Below are 19,898 nucleotides of genomic sequence, written 5' to 3'. Positions count from 1 at the left end.
TAGAACCTGCCATAGGTTCTAGATGCTCCAGGGCTGTTCTAAACCCTTTCAGCATAGAAATGCTCATTTTTCTTTAGAAAGAAAATATCCCAAGAGAAGTCAGCAAACCAGCCAGACTGAGCAGTACTACCCAGCTAAGCAATAGTGCCGCCTCTCTGACCAGCCCAGCTATACAAAGAGGCACCATCTACCCTACCTTGTTTTCCTTCCCCCAGCTTTTCAGTCGTTGTTTCTATTCAGCATTTGCCAATTTCATTTTTTTTCACAACTGACCATTCACACTATTCATCATCCACAGGGTCTCAGCATCACTACTTCCGGCCTTGTCCTCTTTATCTGTATCTCAGCAAGAGAAAGAGAATTCAGTTGTGGAGAGCTGGGACTGTGCAGGAACAGGGCACCAGAACTGCTGCATTCAATATAGGATATAATCTGCCCAAGTTGTCCCACAGAAATATGTAACAGCCTGGCTTGTCAGAACACTGCACACGTATCTTCATTCCTACTCTTCTCATTCTGTTGTTCTTTCATTATTTTCGTTTTCATAGAGGCAGAATACTTTTTATACACCTTTGCATATAACCCCAGTATTTATTTAATCTTGGCACCTCATCTTGGGGGGAAGGGAGAAATATGAGCTGATATATATTTTTTCCATATGCATTCCTTCACCTTCCTACATCAGATAGGACAGACTTTTCTAGGGCCTTAAGCTGCAGGTATCCCAGTGTGGTTGACAAATAATATCTCTCTCTAGCAAATCAGAAAAGCTGCCTTCAGGGCATGGCAGCTCCCTCACAACTGCTGCATCCTGAGGGAAGGGAGAGGGCAAACTGGGGGGATTCCAGAAGAGGTGGATGACCTGGCTAAGCAAGGTCCAGTCCAGCACATGGTTCCTCCTGCAGCCCTTCCCTGCCCTGGGGAAGATGGGAAAGTGCCATTTCCCCTTCTCTGCCGGGGGGTTGGAAGAAAGAGAGCTCTCCCTGCTCTGTCTTCCACTGTTTTCCCCTTTTTCATTTCCCTTTCTCTAGTGTGCAGAGCTGAGAGATCTCATTGCAACACAGACATCTACTGCCTCAGCCTTGAGTACTGGCCCCTTCCCTCCCAGCCAGCCCCCACAGGATGGGAGCAGGAACCCCACACCTACCAGTCTGCATATGACCAGCACTCACAGCATGTTTGCAGTGCACTGATTTCAACACTTGCTGAAGAAGGTTGTGGACTGACGAGGAGAGCCCTTCAGCCTACAATTTCTTTCCTTCCCTGCTCCCCCACTGCAGGTCCTGGGGGCAGCTGAGTCTCCCTTATTATAATAATCCAAGTTAGTCCTAAATGGGAGTTGTTTAACTTAACTGTTGAAGAGCTAGTTCCAGGGAAGCAATCCTTGTTTGGGACAGTGCTTACGCACATGTTTAAAGGGACAAGCTTGCATCATTTTTTCTTGACTTGGGAACTCTTGTCTCACAAGGGAATTTTCCTCGTTTTTGCAGCCGCCTGTGCTTGAACTGTTCCTTTCCTGAGCTGGGTTTTGCCTCATGTAAACACCAAACATGTTTACTTTTCAGATAGTTTCATTTTGGCCACAAGAGGAGTAACAATTCATTAGGAATTTTTGTCTTCAGTGGGTAAAAGTGAACAGAAAAGTCACCAACAACAGGCTGCTTGCTAAAAGATGCAGTGGTCAGATAAACACGTCTGGCCCTACTAGAGCCAGTCAGTTTTGCTGCTTGCTGACAAAGACAAATTAACCAAGTGTGAGTGGCAGCATTTGCAATGGAGACAGGAGCTGTTGAGAAAAAAAGAAGTGCCACTGCACAGAACATAAAAAGGCTGCCAATACCTTGCTGCTTGGCAGATGGCTTTCTCTTCAGATGAGAGGGATAATTTGCATATTTTTGTCCAAAATAAAGTGTGTGGAAGGTGAAGGCTCATGGATGCGGAAACACAACCCCTGCAATACAACACGGGGACAGAAAGTTATCAGGAACAGCCTGAACTATAGAGCAAAACAGAGCTGCACCAGCAGAGTTTGACTGTAAAGGAGTTGCTCTCAGTCCTTGGGAAAAGTGACTGCTTTTCACCTCTGCCTTCTCTACATGGATGAACTGTGCAGCTCATCAGCTGGATTCAGGCATAGGCCAGGACACCAAAGGACAACCATCCTGGTTCTTCTCACCCCTCTCTTCTGGATTGGCTGGTGGCCCTCTCACAGGAGGAGTGGATGCTGCCTGGAGCAGGCCTGTGCCTTCTGAAGGTGGGCAGGGAAGGCAGAGTCAGTACTGGTCCCTCTTGCCAGGTTTCTCAGCATCACTCTTCCTGTTAAGCACTGTCCGTGGCACTGTGATGAGAGCCAGAGCACTGACAAGGCTCCTGAGGGTCCTCAACATTTAATGTGCCATGTTCAAATGCACTGAGAGCATATTTAAGACCCCAGCAATGATAGTCCTTTGCTTGCTCTCTGCACCTTCCTAATGCCACCAGTAGTGGAGATGAGCTCTGATAACCTCTCTGGGACATTCTTAGCTAAGAAAGCCAATGATATACTAGACCTAAACATTTCTGTTGCATGTCCAAGCACAGTTTAACATGCTTTAAATTAGGTAATATTCTAAGTCTAATCACAATGCTAACCACCCCAGTTCACCTCCTTTCTGCAACCTCCTGAGGGCTGACTAGCACAACATGCACACAGGAGACACCTGGGAAACATAAAGAACTCATGTTCTACATGCAAAATTCTCTCTGGCATTGCCCCTCTGTGCAGGCTGACAGGGTTAATGATCCCCTCATCCACTGAGGCTCAAGAAGCTGTGCTGTGGTTCTGCCTAAGTGGGATTCCTCAGACCTGCTCCTTTCTCCCACACTTGCCATCTAACATTTGCTGCAGCAAATAATGCTTTTCATCTGTTGCCCATCCACTTAAATCACACAAACCTTCATGAATCTGCTTCCCTTTTTCCTCATAGTTGTCTTCAGTATTAGTATGCAATCCTGATGGCCAGTTCTGAAAACATTCACTGAAGGACATGACCTAGGACTTACACATTCAAACTCACGTTAACTCAAAGTACAATAGTTACAATACCTATCTGCAGCAAGAAAGAGCTTCACCCTGCAGGAGAGGATGGTGGTGATGCAAGTAAAGATGTAGCTGCCCTTCGGCCACCTCTGGCTCCATGTCACACCGTCCCCAGTGGCCACAATTCAGTTCTGACTTAACTGTTCCTTTCATGTAACCCTACCTCTGGTTTCTAGTCTGATTAGGGTAGAGTTTCTAGTCTGATTTTTCTTAAAAAAAACCCATTACTTTCAGTCATTTTGCAGAATTGGTCTGGAAAGTGAAGAGAAAAATCACACAGGCAGTAAGAGTGAGAGGATGGTAAACTGCCCCCACGTCACTGAGACAAAGCAGCTGTGTCTGGGCTGGTGGCAGGGCTGAGGCCTGAGCAGTCAACACCACAGTGGTCAGACAGTGCTCTAGTGGACATACGCTGATGGGCCGATTGATCCCCAGGCTTCCCATTTAAAAAAATGGGACTGATTAGATACTGGGGCTGACAAATGCTGTGCGAGAGCTTGTCTCTAACAGTGCTAGATCTTTAAGTTAAATAATCTTTATGTTGGACAGTTGTGGAATAACCTCTCCAGAAAGGAATTTCCTTCTTATCTTTGTCAGTTAGGCATTGGCTTAGACTTTGAAATATATAGTTTTTCCTACAAAAGTTATAGTTCTGTCTAATTCATATCCCTTCCCCATGTATCTTCCCTGTAAACTGTCACATTGTGTTCCTTGCAATCCGTGCTCATGTGGAAGGAGTTTCATTTTTTTAGTAACTTTCTTTATCTGCTTTTATCTCCCTACTTTCCCCAGCAAGGGTGATGAGAAGCCCACAAGAGTATTCCAGCAGAAGGTCTATCCCAGACTCACTAGTCTGGATTAGTTTCCATTTTGCTATAAAGCCACCCTTGCATGGTTCCCAGGGACAGACTGCTCTGAGCCTTCAAGGCCTATGGTTTCTGCTTCTTTGCAGTATTTCACCAGTGCCAGCACAAGTCACCTTGTGGCCACTCAGCCTCATCAAGAAGTTCCTGTGGAAGACACTGCTCCCAGCTTTTTGAACATCCACGTCCTGCTGTTATTTCCTACAGCAGGAAACACTCCATAACTTCTAGCAGCTCCAGGAGTATGATTTTCCTTTGCAGACAAAAGTGAGCTGCAAATTTATTGCTGCAACGTAGCCAATCAGGTGAGTGTGTGGAGGAGACTTGCACATCCCTAATGAGCACTCCCATGTCTGCAATTCCTTGCCTCTCTCTGCCATCCCCTATTGCTGCACACATCTGTTGCTCTCTGGCACTCTACTCTTCAGGTCCTGGTGCGCAGTCCTGGGGACTGTTTTCTAAGACACCAAAGCCTTTGCTTTTAGAAGTTCTCACTGCCTGAGGGTGCCTTCTCTGTAGCAACTGAGCTGCACTATTAGGGGCATTTTTCTTTTTTTCTTTTTGGTATACAAATTACTTAGCTTTTCTGCAGCGCCTTAAGCTTCCTTAGCTGATCTGCTTTCTTCCCTGTTCCCAAAACACATCAGCCCTCTCCCAGACTTCCTACCTTCAACAGGCTGAATGAAGGTCCTATAATTTTTGCTGAGTCTCTATGCTTCACATTTTCTCCTTATCTGCCAGATTCCTATCTAACATTTTCCCTAGTGTAGCCTATGCACCTACTGGATGCTTTAGGGTTCAAATCATAGAATCATAGAATCAACCAGGTTGGAAAAGACCTCTGAGATCATCAAGTCCAACCCTTGATTCAACACTGCTGTGGTTACTAGACCATGGCACATTCAGTCTCACCTTAAAAACCTCCAGAGATAGTGAATCCACCTGGGCAGCCCATTCCAATGTCTGATTACTCTCTCTGTAAAGAATTTCTTCTTAATATCCAACCTAAACCTCCCCTGTCAGAGCCTAAGACTGCGCTCCCTTGTCTTACTGCTGGTTGACTGAGAGAAGAGACCAACCCCACCTGGCTACAACCTCCTTTCAGGAAGTTGTGGAGAGTGATGAGGTCTCCCCTGAGCCTCCTCTTCTCCAGGCTAAAGGATGTTCATTTTCTGAAGGATCTCTTCGCCTGCAAAAACCTCTTATGCCTTGTGTCCAAGACAGCTTGGGGGCAGGAGAGGTGGAGATTCCTTGCCTTACTCTAGATATTGCAGTTTGTGTTATTAAAAAAAGAACCAGTGAGAAAGCTCTCCTTGATATTTATCCAAACCTCTTTCTCTCCACAATGCCCTCTATCCTCCTTCCACATTTCATTTCTCCACCATCTCTTCCTTACCCTGCTCCCCTGCACACTTTGCTTTCTCACTTTCCTGGCTTTCTTCATCCCTCCCCTTGTACTCCCTCCTTCTTTCACTGCCTCCCTTCTTCCCTCCCTCTCCTTGGCTCAGTACTCAAAATCCCTGCCCATAGCGACGAAAGGAAAAACAACAACACAACACTCCAGCCTGAGGAGGCCAGAACACGGGATTCCTTCCGAGAAAACTCAGAAACCAGGGAAAGCAGGGAAAGCAAACAGTGAGACCAGGAAGAAGGCTGAAGAAAGCATGGATATTTCAAAGGGGAGGGATGAGCTAGTATCTCAGGGAAACTTGGTGGGGATTAAGACAAACACAGCTACGCAATCACAGGTCCAACCTAAACACAGCAGAGCAAGTTCTGCTTTCTGGGGGAAGGAGCTGGGTCAGGAAGCCCAAATCACACAGAAAGAGCCCCAGTGCATAGCTATGCTAAGGACAGAGATAACTGGACAGATGGGAAGAAAGAGAAGGCAGGGACTGGCTCTAGGGAGTGGATGAGCCAATGCCCTGGGCCACAAGCAGGAGAAATTCCTGCAGTGGAAGAAGAGCTGAATTCCCCAGGAATGGTGGGGAATTCTTCCTACCAAAGGGAGACTGTACACCTGGGGCTGAAGGGTTAATACCCCACAGGAGGGCCCCGGGGAATCCACTGTAAATAGGTGTGGTTTTCTCTGAAACTCCAAGAGGCATTTTCTTTCTGTACCAGTCTGGACAGGTGAGAAATCGGAAGAAGTTGGAGCCTGTGCTTCCCACTAGCACAAAGCAGGGCTGTTAGTACAGGTCTCACTGTTTGTTTGCACACTCCAGCCTGGCTGCTTAACTCCGTAGTACCCGGTGCCAGGAATCTCTGGCAGTCAGCATGGTGGTCCCCCGGGTACAAGCACCTGCCTGTTAATGGAAAGCCACAGATTAATGGAGCAGCACAAGAAGCCTTAGTCAGTTACTCATTGCAGAAAGGATAATTCAGTGATAAGCAAAACAGCCAGATACAGCATGTGCAGGAACAGCAACTCTCTTCCTTTCTCCTCCTCCCATACCTCATGGGCCTGCACCCCCTACCCCAGCACTGCACTTGGCCCTCCTTCCTTGCCTCATTGCTCACAACTGCCCTCCCCATGCCACATCTCCACATTGAACTAGAGCAATTTTGTTTCTTAGCACAATTCAACCCTCCCTTGCCCAGGCTCTGCAGCCTGCCTGCTACTAGGCAAGAATCAGTGTTCAGTCTCCTCTGCTCCATGTTTCATTTGTAATGCAGACTATTTGAACCTTAAGGATAATTTTCTCTTCTTCAAATGAATATTAAACATAGCTGGCTCCTAGAAAGGTAGAACTAGAAGAGACACTGGATCACTAAATCCAGACACAAGCTTTGACAGCGTTACTTATATAGTCCCCTTCATAAACTAACCAGGCTAAATCTTGAAACCAATTGGAATTTTGCTCTCCCTGTTCCCACTACAAAGCTGTTCAAGGATTCTACTGCTTTGAAAGAAGAAATATTCTGCTAATCTCCAACCTAAATTTGTTCAGGCAAGGAAAGACAGCACTCATGCAGCAAAGTGCTGAGTAGGACATAAGCCTCAGAACAGAATTCAAACGAATCCAATTGAATAACAAAGAGTAACACTGAGGAATGAAAGCAGAACTGTTTGCAAAGCAATTAATCTCAGTCTTGGAAGTGCTGATTCCCCCAGCCATTTCAGATCTTCAGGGCTCCTCAGCCCTAAAGAGTCCTCATATCTCTTCCATTCCTCAAGTGAGGATTAGAGCCGTAACACCAGTGTGTCTCTGGACACATGGCTCTTTTGAAAACCATTTCCAACCAAAGGCATTTGCATGAAGACCTAGCCCCCACCCAGTTCCCCCAGTCCTACCTAGCACACTGCTGCCAAACTGCAGCTGAGCTTCAGCCCAGGAGAGCTGCTGGAAAGGAGAATGCCGATGTCTACTGAGAGTACAAGGTGTACATTGTCCAAAGTTCAACATATAAAACAGTAAAATGAGGGTTGAAAGCTTGAGGATTGATACTATAAAGCCCTGGGAAACAGAAACTGCAGGTATTGAAACTTCCTTTTGTCCACGACTCCTAGACACCACTGCAGTCAGCAAGAAGTTGTTTATTTTGGGCTTTTGGTCAAGTTCCATTTTCAAGAAGCCAAAATAGTGATGTTAGACCCAAAGGCATGTCACATCACAGCAGAAACGTGGCTCCCCAGCTTACATGGGTAGATGCACCCAGGCCACAGATACTTGCACCAAATCATAGATTCCTGTCATCCAACTGTGGATGAGGATAATGGGAAATACAACAGAAGAGACAGGGTAACCATCTGCTCCTCTTGCTCGATTGTGCTGTGAAACTGCTGGCTCTGTTTGGGATAAACCAGCACTTATTTCCAAGGCAACAAATTGCAGTATCATAAACAACAGAGGACCGCGAGATGCCTGCCGGTTGGAAGCTGAGAGAAAGAACGTCCTTTGTGGAGGCATAGGTAGACCAAGCAAAGATGAGGTAGGACTCTCAGCTCTTGTGCAGGGTGCTGGTTTTGCCAATGTCACCATTTGAGACCTCTTCCCTGCTCCTCCCAAGGACAAGGCACCCTTGTGGTAGGGTCTCACCACCCTTGACAACATAGTACAGCTGGATGTTGTCACAGCCACAGAGGGGGTTAACTTGCCTTCCCATCTTGTGGGTGTATTTATCTACATGACTGAAGGAACAGCCATAAGAACCGTAGGTGCACAGGGTCCTTTTGGTGTCCAGCATCTAGAGCTTCAAGCAGTTGTGGCCAAGTCACAGCAGAGGCATTGCTGGGATAAAACCCATGTATTCTGCTGCACCTTCATGTGACAAGTTCTCAGACCTAAGCAGGGGATCATAAAGCTGGCTCTGATGGCCTGACACGAAGAGGCAACTGTAGGCTAAGGCCTAGAGAGGCACAAGGTAAACATAAGCAGAACACATTATATTGGCATGACTTGCTGTAGGATTGTCCTCTCTGCCATGTGGTGACCCTTCTGGACCTGGGGAAGACTGAGATGGATAAAAGCTGGAAGAATAAAACTGCAGCAGAAAGAGAAGCCTTCTCTAGGGGAAGAATGAGGCTGAGCAGGAGGAACAGGAGTGATAGGCATAAGCGACACTGATTTAGGTAAGGCACTCAATGCTAAAGAGATAATGCCCTGCAGAAAAGCACAATCAGTTCAGGAGAAAAGAGATCAAAAGGAGAAGAGCTGAGCTATTTACTGAGGATGAAGTATGTTCTCTGCGGGGCAGATGGACCAGGTAAGCACATTTAAGTTCAAATCATGGGGCTAAATGTGGGGTGCAATGAAGAGAGAGGAAGCTAGTGAGTGAAGGGAGAGAAGCCAAACCAAGAAGAGGAAATAGTAGTGATACTGCAACAATAGATGGCAGAAGCTGTAATCACAGGAGATATGAGCTGCAGGGATTCTGACAGCTTAGGTGTCTGTTTAAAATGCAGACTTAGGATCTGAAAGACGTAAGCTGGTCTCTATCCATGCAGCTGCAGAATGGGGGTGCCTTAAATGGCAGGGAGCTTGATGACTGGTATGCATGTCTCACAGTGTATCATTGCTGCAATTCCTGAGATGCTCACCCCACGTCCTCCCAGCAGTCCTGGGATTCTCAATCCTCAAATACAGCACAGGCACTCTCATGAAGGGGCCAGGTGAGTTCTGCTCCTACATAGCAGAGAGCAAACCAGAGAGCTCAGGAAAGTCACTCTTCACAGAGGGCAGGAGGAGCAGGAACAGCAGGTTGGAGCATCTGCCCTGGTAGGGTGCTGAAGAGCTATATGTAAAAAGAGGTCCATGGGTATGAAAGGACATGGGAAGAATCCCAGGAAGTTACAGACTGAAATGGAGAAGCATAAGGGACAGAGGTGCCCCAGCTGACCTGCTGAGGTTACAAAAGCCAACAAGAAACCCTAGAAACTGGAGGGTGAGAGAGGGAAGTGCAGCGCTTGCAACTACCCACGGAGAAGGGAAGATGGCCAGGGAGGTGTCCTTGCTCACAGGCAACTTTACTGAAGTCTTCTCCTCCAAAAAATCATTACTAGCAGAGTCTCAGAGTAAGAACAGTTAATGGGTTACAGGAAAGATCCCAAGGCAGAATTGGGACGGCACAACCAAAGGATCCCATTGTGCGAGTTCTCAGTGTGGCAAACTACAAAACCTTAATAAGTCTGAGAGTGGAACAAGGGGCAGAGGAGAGAAGAAGAATGCTGTCCCTCGAGACACTTCAGTGATCTGCGTGCTCTGGAGTTAAAGGGCTGCCAGTAGGGACTGCGTGAGCCAGCACTACTGTACAAGCTGGACTGGACTTTCCAGGAACCAAGAAAAACCACAAACTGTCTTCATGACATGGTCAAAACATGTGGAGTAGAAAAATGGCTTGGCTCATTACAACTGATAGCCATCAATCAGTTCCCCCAAAGGCTGGAACAGATGTGACACTGCCACCAATACATAGGAATAGTGAAACCCATTTTAGCCTATGGTAGCAAGAAGGATTCACTGGCCCCATAAGAGTTTTTCCCTGAGCAACACACTATCTCCATTTTAGAGTGGGAAACATTTCTGCCCTTCCTTTCCCTGCTCAATTCTTCCATACAAACACCTTCCTGTGTGCACTCTGTGACTCCATCACAGCTTCCTATTGAGAGACACTGTGAAAAAGGAAGTCGTCTTTTTGTGCACAGTCAGCCCTGTGTCACTGCTTGTTGGACTCATGTGCCAACAGGCCTGAGGAAATCCAGCCTGGGATGTGGCTAGATGCTACATGGTCAGATAACATGGCACACAGAGACAATATACAGCCTTCCCTCAGATGTGTGAGGGGTTAAGTCCACCAAGAAAATGCTTTTACTGCTTAAACAAAAATTAATCTTTTTCTTCTCTCTCTCTCTCTCTCTTTTTTTTTTTTTTTTTTTTTTGTTAAGGAGTTCATGAAAAGAAAAAAAAAAAAAAAGAGATGTTATTTGTTTTGCCCCTGCTGGAGCCATGAAGGGAGCTCTGCAGAGTGGACAGTACAGTCACTGTGGCATCGCAGCAGTGAGGGACCTGAACCGGGAGCTGTGAGGTGAAGGTCTCTGTTTAACAGCTTTCCGTTTGTTTACCAAAAAAATATTGTTCCATCATAAAAATTCCCAAAATAGTTCACGTCTTGACAGACTGACTGGCAGCTACCCAGCTCTACAGGATCCTGCTAAATGAAAGGAAATAAAAAGAGCTAATCTGGTACCCACAGCCCAGTGCTTGCAGACTGGGAATCTGCACAGTCTTAGGGCTCAGCTGTCCCACTAGGTGCGGGATAGGGTAGAGAGTCCTCCGATCAAAGGGCTGGGTTTACTGATGGCATCAGCTTTTCCATAGGTGCTGGGCAGGCTGATGAGGAAGGCAGTGCTCACCTTGCAGTGAATAACCAGCTTCTGCTTCATTTTCATACCAAGGGTTTTTCCCCCTCCACTCAGCTCTGTAAAGCTTTACCTTCACAAGACAGGCTGCCCTGCACTAATGGCTGTATCTCTCCAAGGTCTTCTATTCCTAAGAGCTATCAATGGCTCCTTTGGGGGAATTTTCATCCAGGCTTTGTTCTGAATCAGTTTGACTCCTGGCCAGCTAATGTATTGCTTGCTGCTGAGAAGATCTTAGGATGACAACCTGCTGCAGATCCTGGTGATCTTATTACTTATAAATGGAAAGCACATGGCAGCCAAGTCAAAGACAGTCATCCTCCACAAGAAGAGCAAAAGGCCACTGTGAAACCCTGCAGCCTGCCACAGTGACCAAGGGACCATGAGCACTGTGACTCACAGCACAGAGGAGCAGCAAACTCAGATTAGGTCATACAGAATTAGCAGCCTCTGTGGAAAGAACCTATCCTCGCCAAATCGCAGATGTCTCTCCAGCTGCAGAGTTAATGTCTCCATGGCCCCCATGGCACCCAGGGCAGGTCTGCTTTAGGGAGGGAATGAGGGAAATTTGCACTCCAGATCACTCCCAGTATTGGCCTCATGGGATTCTCCATTCATTCCTTAGACATTTTAGTATCCAGCCTTCAAATCAGGTCACGCTCTAGCAGCAGACTTGGGGGATGATTGAGGGATGACCATTCCCCCCCAGTGCTCGCCCCCATTAGTGGTCTGCAAAGTCAGTCTGGCTGGTGCTGTGGAAGGGGTCAGGGCACGCAGGGCTGGGCTGACTGTGGTGGTTCCTCTTCTTGTGACAAGATCAGTTTTGCCTCCCACTGCACAGCATTCCTGAGCAGTGTCACACCAGCTCAGCAGCCAGAAATGGGAGCCAATTCCATACAGGTGAGCTCAGGGCTTGCTTGGTTTAGGTACCCCTCTCACAAAAGAGAGCTGAGCTGGTGGAACAACTGGTCAGCTCTCAGCCAGGCCATCCACAAGCCAGATAAAACTGTCAGGTGTGGATTTCACACAACTCTAAGGTTCCTTTCATACTGCATATGGTGTACATGCTGCCAGTTGGGGCTACCTTCACCTATCTGTTGCACCTGGGAGAAAAGCTGACCAGTTTTGACCAGAGGTATGCTGCCATTGTAGCTGGCTCTGTCCCATGATGGGCCACTCTTCTTGATCCATTTCCACATACTGAGCTGGCACTGGATAAGCCATTCTTATGATGGGTTCTTATGATGGAAAAGACACCTGAGAGCATTGGGTATGACTTCCATCATTTCAGCCTCCAGCGCACAGAGCGCTGAACCCTTCACACCACAAAAAAGAGGAAAAGAGCCTTTAGCTGAGGAAGGGCCACGGAGAAAGAGGGGGTATGGTTTACACATCAGAGCAAGTTGGAAGCATCCTTGGAAGCCCTTATGAGCAGTACACAGTTCGTAGCCACTCCTTACAAGTCCAGGAAAGCAAAGAGCCTCCATGAGCTTCCAGGTGGATTTACAAGTTTAACAAGTACCTGGCAGGAGCACACTGGGGGTCTTTCATGGGTAAAGGCAACAGGAATAGGAGAAGAGGAAGTGTATCTGAAATGATGCAGCCTATTTTGGGATAACTGTGGAGAATAGCTTTGCTGATCTGGGTGTTGAACTGCCTGATTCGTATAGTTTATTTTTCCTTTGTGCTTACTTTCCTATAGACTGTGAGAGGACTCCTTATGTAGCTGTGGATGTACTCTGACAAACGTGCTTCAGGATAAAGTGTCTTCAACCACCAGCCCCTTTTCTTGTCTTTCTTCCCCATGTGTGCCCATGTCTCACAGTTGCACAGTCAGGTGCCTCTGGTCTGGTATTTTTGTGTGGTAAGGTTGCTGTAAGGCAGGGCTGGAAAGTGCTCTCCTTCAGCCCTCACAGAGCTTGTTGGGGACAGGGGCTGACCCCAGGGATGGCATTCAGCCACTCTCAGCCAGGACCCTCTAAGGCAACTGCCACTGCTGTGCTTCCAGGCGTGAATCACTCATTTCCTCTTCCACTGGTGGGGCAGGTGATGCACAGGACTGGCACAGTTCTCCCAGAGCCTCTGTCATAACTTTCCTCTTATCTTATGATTACCATTTAGGGCATAATCATCAGCAGACCAAGTGGGTAAGGGCACAAGTGAAGGGTGTTTCCCTTTCACATTTTAATGCCCCAGGGCTGGAACTACATTTTATGCTAAATAAAACCAAGGCTTCAAGTTTGGAAAGAAGACAAAATGCTGCCATCTTGCTCCTGGGTTACCAAAGCAAATCAAGGGCTCATCAGTCACCAAAACCAAAAGCCTCAAAACATTGGCCTTAGCCCCATCTTTTTGAGTGGTGTATAAATTGGAGATGGTTGCTAGTGTCTTTCCAAGAAACTAGCTGCAGAGAAACCTGTGGGCTTGGCCCTGTAATCTAGGTGTCTGGGGCTCACTCAGGTCCATAGACCTAGTTGCTCTTCTCATTTACAACTCTGCCTGCTCTGTAGGCAGGGCTCTCTTGCAGGGTGTATAGAGTCTTGGCCACATCTCAGAGGAGATGATTCTCACATATTCCTGGATGTGACTGTCCATTTAAGACCCCACTCCAGCCCTTGGCTCATATCACAGAATAGCCCCCAACCAAAACATACATTTGCCTTTCTGCATTCTTTACTGGGAGATCCTTCTACTCCGAACAGCATGTAAGTGAATCAAGCTGGTGGGGGTAGGTCTTTGGGATTCCACTGCCAGTAAATAAAGCACAAACTGATCACTGCTGTATCAGACTTCTCCTTCAAGTGGAAAACCTCAGAGAAGGGGCCAGGAATTGAACTCACCTCTACTCTGAAGCACTGAGTGAAGAAAAGCCTAAATACAGGCTTTGTGGCTAAAGGAAGTCAGCAGAACTCCCAGGTGCACCCTATTAGCATCACTAACCCCCCAAGTCCCACCCTGCTCATCCCCTGGCTTGTGCATTTGGTTGCTATCAGAGAACTCTAGCTTTTTATCAAGACTTATTTTACATTATTTGTTATCGTTACATAACAAGTAATCAGACTCGTTATTGCTGTTTCCATCTTGCCAGATATGGGACTCCCACCCCCTCCCTGGGGAGACACAGTTCACTTCTAGGAAGTACTTTCCTGATGCTCAGTCTAAATTTTCTCCTTTGCTAACGTAATCCCCATCTCTTCACAGATGTTTGGAGACAGCAATGCTTCCTCCACCTATGTCATCTTTTGGCTAAACTGATTAGCATTATGCTCAATCTATCTCCCCTGTCTGTCAACACCTCCAATTACCCTCAGTTCAGATCATAGTATTTGGTGAACTGTTTGAGAGAGATTCTCACTCCCTTACACAAGAGGAAAATCACACTGGCCTTTCCCGCAACCATAACGCAACACAGCTTCCCTGCCTGACTTGCTCCCCACTGGGGAGGCTGTTGGGGCTGCACTCCAAAAATTAGTGAAAGTTATTAGAAAATCGATTCCATCTCTTATCTTTCTGTTTTCATGTAGGTAGAACCATGCTTGCTACAAGCTGCTGCTCCCAAGCATAAACAAATTAGCACAGTCCTTTTTCAGCCAGTCTGCAGGCAAGTGTCCGTGCTGGAATCAGTGAGTCCGAGACATGAAGTTTTGTAAAAGCCACATGGAACAGTTATATTACCTGTTTTGCCCCTTTCCTGAATTGCCTACAACTTCATCTCTTTTGCAAGTAGGAGGGTGGGAGATGATCTCATCCATCACAGATGGCAGAAGGAAGACCAGCCCATGCACTGGGGAAGGGGGGAAGCAAGACTATGCATTGGCAATGAGCAGCTGGCTACAGGAGGAAGCTCCCCCATCAAAGCAGATTAACAGGCCCAATTTTCACTTGTTCTCAGTGTGACACAGTGGCCCAATCAGTCTGTTGTAGGTCTTGTTGCATAAAGCTCTAGAGGGAAATATTTCACACACATTCTCCACATTCTGGTTTGAGAAAAATCACAAATACAATTGCCTAGTTCAAGCGGTCACTGGTTGACAACATTCTTCATGCTCTTTGTGCCATGTGGAGTATTGCTCACTTAATTCACATCAACTGGCTCCAGCTTTGGGCTTCTCCTTCCCACTCTCCCAAGGATCCTATGGCAGCGAGTGGATCACAATAAAAAAGCAGAGCTGAGAGCACCTACACAATCTCTGCATGGTATCACTCCCCACCTCCAGAAAAGAGATGCTTTCTTAAGCAGCAGGAAGATGCACTGTGCTGGCCACAGCTACAATGAACAAAGAATGTCTTACAGTCAAGCAGATCTCCACTGCACAACTTGGAAGGGGCTCTGACGAGGGCTGGTGGTCATGGAGGGCAGCTGCATGGAGATGTGCAGAGACAGAGCAGCCACAAAGGAGAAGCAGCACGGGAGAGCTCCTGCAAAACTAAACCTCTTTTCTGCATGCTCTTTGGCAGCACTAAAAGCACCATTGCTTGTTTATCTCTTCTGGAAGTGGATTAACAAAACTGAAGGATGGTATGCAGAGTTCAGTGTCCTCACAGAGAGCTCGTGCAGAAGAGCCCACTGCTCTCACACTCTTTGCCCTCAGCATTCTCTGCTACATGTAGGAGAGAGATTGCAGTAGCAAGGAGAATTAAAAAGAGAAAGAACCATCCCTTTTGATGCCTGGTGGTGAGAGAAAGCCATTTCCAAGCAGAGTGATGAGCATGGGAAGAAGGAGTATTAATTCCTCTCCTTTAGAGATCTGGAAAGGACTTGTGAATGTTTCCTGCATTCTGCCATTAACAGTTCTGCAGGGTGATATCATCGGGGCCTTTTCCAAACTCAGAGCGTCTCAGACATTACAACACCAGGTTTTGGCTGCCTATACATATCACCAGCTACACCCACTCTAGCCCCCTCCCTGCAACACCCTCAGAGGGACTAGTGAACCCTCTGCTGCTGGACTCACCAAACCTCTGCTCAGCACCTCAGCAGTCACAAGCCCCCAAGACCTCATCCCCAGACACTGTACCTCCACCTACTCAACAGCTTTCAAAAGCAGCTCAGCTAAAAATATTCTAATTGCTCCAAAGAGTCTAACGTTCTGAGTCCCCTTATTTTTAAGGCCAAGAAGGCAAGTGGCTTACGATGCCAGGCATCAGGATGCTGACAGGTGGGTTTGGAGGTTGAAGGAGGAAGGAGGAGAGCAGGTGCCTCTGAAGCGTATCTCCAAACTGGCCATGGTCAATGCAAAGATCCATTTCTCTTGCGCTATAGACCAAGTACTGTGGAAATTAACAGCTCCCAGTTGAAAACCTGCTCTTGGTGAAAGCACTTGCAGGCCGGAGGAAGGAGAGCAGCTCTGCCTGGTCTCCAACAGTTACGGGCTCATGGTCTGCACTGCAGCAAGTTCATCTCTGTTGCACAGATTGTGCTAGCTGCAGCAGGGGAGAGTTGCAGCTCTCCTCAGTGTATGGTGGGGCTCATGTCCAAACCAGCTCTGCGCCAGCATAAAGAAGAAATGTCTCCACTGACATTAATGAAATTAGTCCAGAGTGTCAAGTTAGGCCAAGTGAGAGCAGAATCTGGGTGTGCTGGAGGTTTGCAACCACAGAGCAGCCTACGAGCACAACAGGCAAAAACAGTGTGTCAGCAAAGATGTTTTAGTTTCAATTTGTCCAAGAATCACAAAAAAGCAGCAGTCATTTAAGAAATGCCTGAGCTGGGTTCCTCAAAATAGTGGGAGTTTCATTTAGTGCTTACCCCAAGCAGTGTGTTAGCAACGCACTCAGGGCGCTTTCTGTAGCGAGCAAAAGTGCCAAAGGCAGAAGAAAAATAAACAAATCAAATGCCTGGGCTGTTCCACTGGCCAGTGCAGATGTCAGATTTGCTGTTAATAATGCTGATGATTTGATCTTCTTCCCTGCCCGCAGTCACGTCCAGGAAGGTGCGAGGAGCCCCGGAGATGCAGACAGCATGTGCATGAAGTGTGAGATGGTCCCCCAGTGGGTTTGTATGACAGCCTGGCAGCTCTGCTCTACAGATGTACTCTGTCAGTATAAAACCTCCCAGGGCTGTCAGCCTGCTCCCAGAAGCCTCTTTTACTCCCCCTTATGCTTAAGGATCACAGAATTGCAAGGCTTTCTTCTGTTTACTGTAAGAACATGTTGCCTGGATCCTTTTTGGATGGAAACTCTGCTACTTTGCTCTCTAGCAACCTTGGTCAAGGTTCCCCAGAGCTTTTTCCAGCCCACAGGACAATTTAGTTTGCTCCAAAACAAGACTGGTTTGCTTCAAATCCAGTACTTGATCCAATGGCTCAGCTACATTCTTGCTAGGATATTGCCCTTGGTATCACCACTCTGCCTATTTAGCAAGCAGTCCACAGATGAGAAAGACAAGTGCATGCCAACAGTTACTGGGTTCACCAAAGCAAACTAACCACAAAGGTCCAGAGCTGGCAGCCTTTCATCAAGAAGAGATCTGCTACTAAGGCTCTGCTCTTCCATTGCTCTGGCAGCTTTCTGCCGCTATTGTTTCCCCTCTCTCCAGAGATTTATTTTAGTACTGACAGGGACACTGCAAGGACCTTTCTTTCCTTTCTCCATTCTAAGGCACTTCCTTTTTTTCTCTCTCCCACCCTCTGTGTAGATGAGAGGGCCCATTTCCATGCAATGATTAATTCCTCTTGTCCCTTAGAACTCAAAAAAGTTTTTCTGACTGCCGATTTTGTTCCTCTCTGATTCAACATGCACCTTGCATCATAATAAATAGCTCCAAGAACTTCCCCTTGGGAAAATGGGTTAAAATACATCCTGAGTCCTCAGAGTAGACACTCAGAGAAGGACATGGAGAGTAGGGGTAAACACTGATGCCAGTGCACAGCATTTGCAAAAGCATTACTTCCCTGCTTTGAAAGGAATGTTGACCGCTGGGGAATGGAGGAGGAAGAGATATTTCAATAGCTGAGTGCTGCACTATTTGCCCCATAGTAAGCTCAGCCTGTGTAGCCTCTCAAACAGAAGAAAGTGCCTTTATTCCACTGTAATCCCAGGGAATAAACATGGGGCACTCAAAAAGTCTTTAATCTCCTGAAGAAAGGAAGAACGGGAACCACAGCCGGATACCATAATCAGGCAACCTCTGATTAGAAATAAAACACTGTTTTGTAGAGTGTGGCTGATCAGCCTGTGTACATGGTAGATTCCCTGTCTCCATTTGATTCTGCACTGAGGCTGGTTAACCTCCCAAAAGCACTGCTGGCAAGCACGTGTTATTGGGTGTGGGACAAGGGTAACTACTTGAAATGAAGGGGCCAGTCTTATACAAGAGGTGAGGCTGGATGATTGCCTGTCAAACCTGGGGAGCCTGTGAATTGCCAGAGCTCTCGTTTTGCCTGTGGCATTTCTGTAAACCTGCCACTGGTGCTGGTTCAGTGCTGGCACATGTCCTGGAAGCACACTTTCCCCGAGCTGTTCATTGTTCCAGGTCTGCCGGAGATTTAATTTGCTCCCATGCCTCTGGCAAGAAAATTTCAGCATTCCTTGTATAACCTTGCAGAAGCAGGGGGCATGGTGACCAGAGGGGGCTGGCCGCACCTTCGAGCCGCAGACAAGAGGCCATGTGCTCCTGATCCAGCTGGAGATGAGGGTGGCTAGTGAAGGTAACCCTAGAGTCACAGAGCACACAGACAACCCAGCAAATCAGCTCAGATGAGATGCACTGCAGTGTAGCACAGATGAAGGAGGCACTCCCACAGCATGCAAATAATCACAAGGATCCACTGGCAGCAGTTGTACAGCAGGAGATCACCTTGCAAAACTGAGCTACAGCCCTTCCAGAGTAACGTGGAAAGGTGCTCCATAAGGCAAAAACTATGGCTCCTGCTTGGGTATGAGGTTGTTTATGCAAAAAAAGAAAAGAAAAAAAAAAGGCAAACAAACATGGCTGTGGGTCCATGAAGTTTATGCACAGGCAGTATCCACGACAAACTTCAGCTGCTGTGTAGCACCCCCTTAGTCTTTGCTGCCCCATAGATCTGGTGCAAGAGAGCAGCATATATAGACCAGGCAGTGAGGACTTCCCAAGCAAAGAAGCCTTGGAAACTTGCTAAGAACTGATGGGTTGCACCTAAATCCCTGCAAAGTCTCTCAGGATGGATGCACTGCTTTCAAGCTTCAAGCCAAATTAAAGAGGAGCTTAGGATGCAGCCAACCAAGTGAGTCTCACACTCAGTGCATGAAGCTATAGAGGTGTATCTAAACCTTCACTCATGAGCACAGACTCTCTGGATTTCTTTCCAGAATTAAAAACCACAAGCTGGTCTAGATAATAATCTTAGTACAGAAGAAAACAGCTGGTGAGCCAATTTCCATATTGATGTCCTTTGCCTTTCCGTACACCTCTCCCACACTGCATTAATCCCAGCTTCCTCTTCGTACCTCCTCCATCCCCTGTTCTGGCTAGTTCTGATGTATATGTGTGCTATCTGTGATACCAACACACATGACCTGTGTTTACAGGTCACAGTTGCCAGACCAGGGTCCAAACCAGCTGTACTCTCCATGCCTGTCCCATGGCATAGCATTGAACTAGGACTGATCCTTCTGTGCACCTGTAGAACCTCACAAAACCTGAGGAAATGTAACAATCTTGGAAATTTCTACTCTTCTCTCAAATTTGGTTGAAGCTGTCCTGCATGTTCAAAACTGGCCAGAAGGGCTCCATGGTAAACAGCATGATTACATAGGCTTTGTCACCTTAGGAAACTGTCCAGAACAGCCAAGAGGCTCATACACTACATTTACAACCCTACAGGTATCTCGCTGCAAGAGGACACGGCAGGAAGGTGCCCTTTGTGCACAGAGCACAGACAGCTGCCTGCAAGTCGTGCTTTGCTGCCTTTCCAGCTTACCTGCACATTTTAACCTCGATGAGAAATAAACTGCTTATTAGGCAGCAACCCCAGGTTTGTCTGGTTTGTTGATGGTGGGTGTCAGTCTTCCCTGAGATGAGTCATGACTTGACATTATTTTCTGTGCTCCCCTTCTGCCTCCAGCCAGCGCACCAGCTATCCTTGGCTCCCAGCCAGGGTGCAGGGCAAGTGTCTCT

The sequence above is a fragment of the Empidonax traillii genome, unplaced genomic scaffold (assembly GCF_003031625.1).
Source record: "Empidonax traillii isolate 1590-97213 ecotype Southwest subspecies unplaced genomic scaffold, ASM303162v1 scaffold74:size2480735, whole genome shotgun sequence".
NCBI classification, from domain to species: Eukaryota; Metazoa; Chordata; class Aves; order Passeriformes; family Tyrannidae; genus Empidonax; species Empidonax traillii.
Note: the sequence above shows the minus strand (reverse complement) of the source record.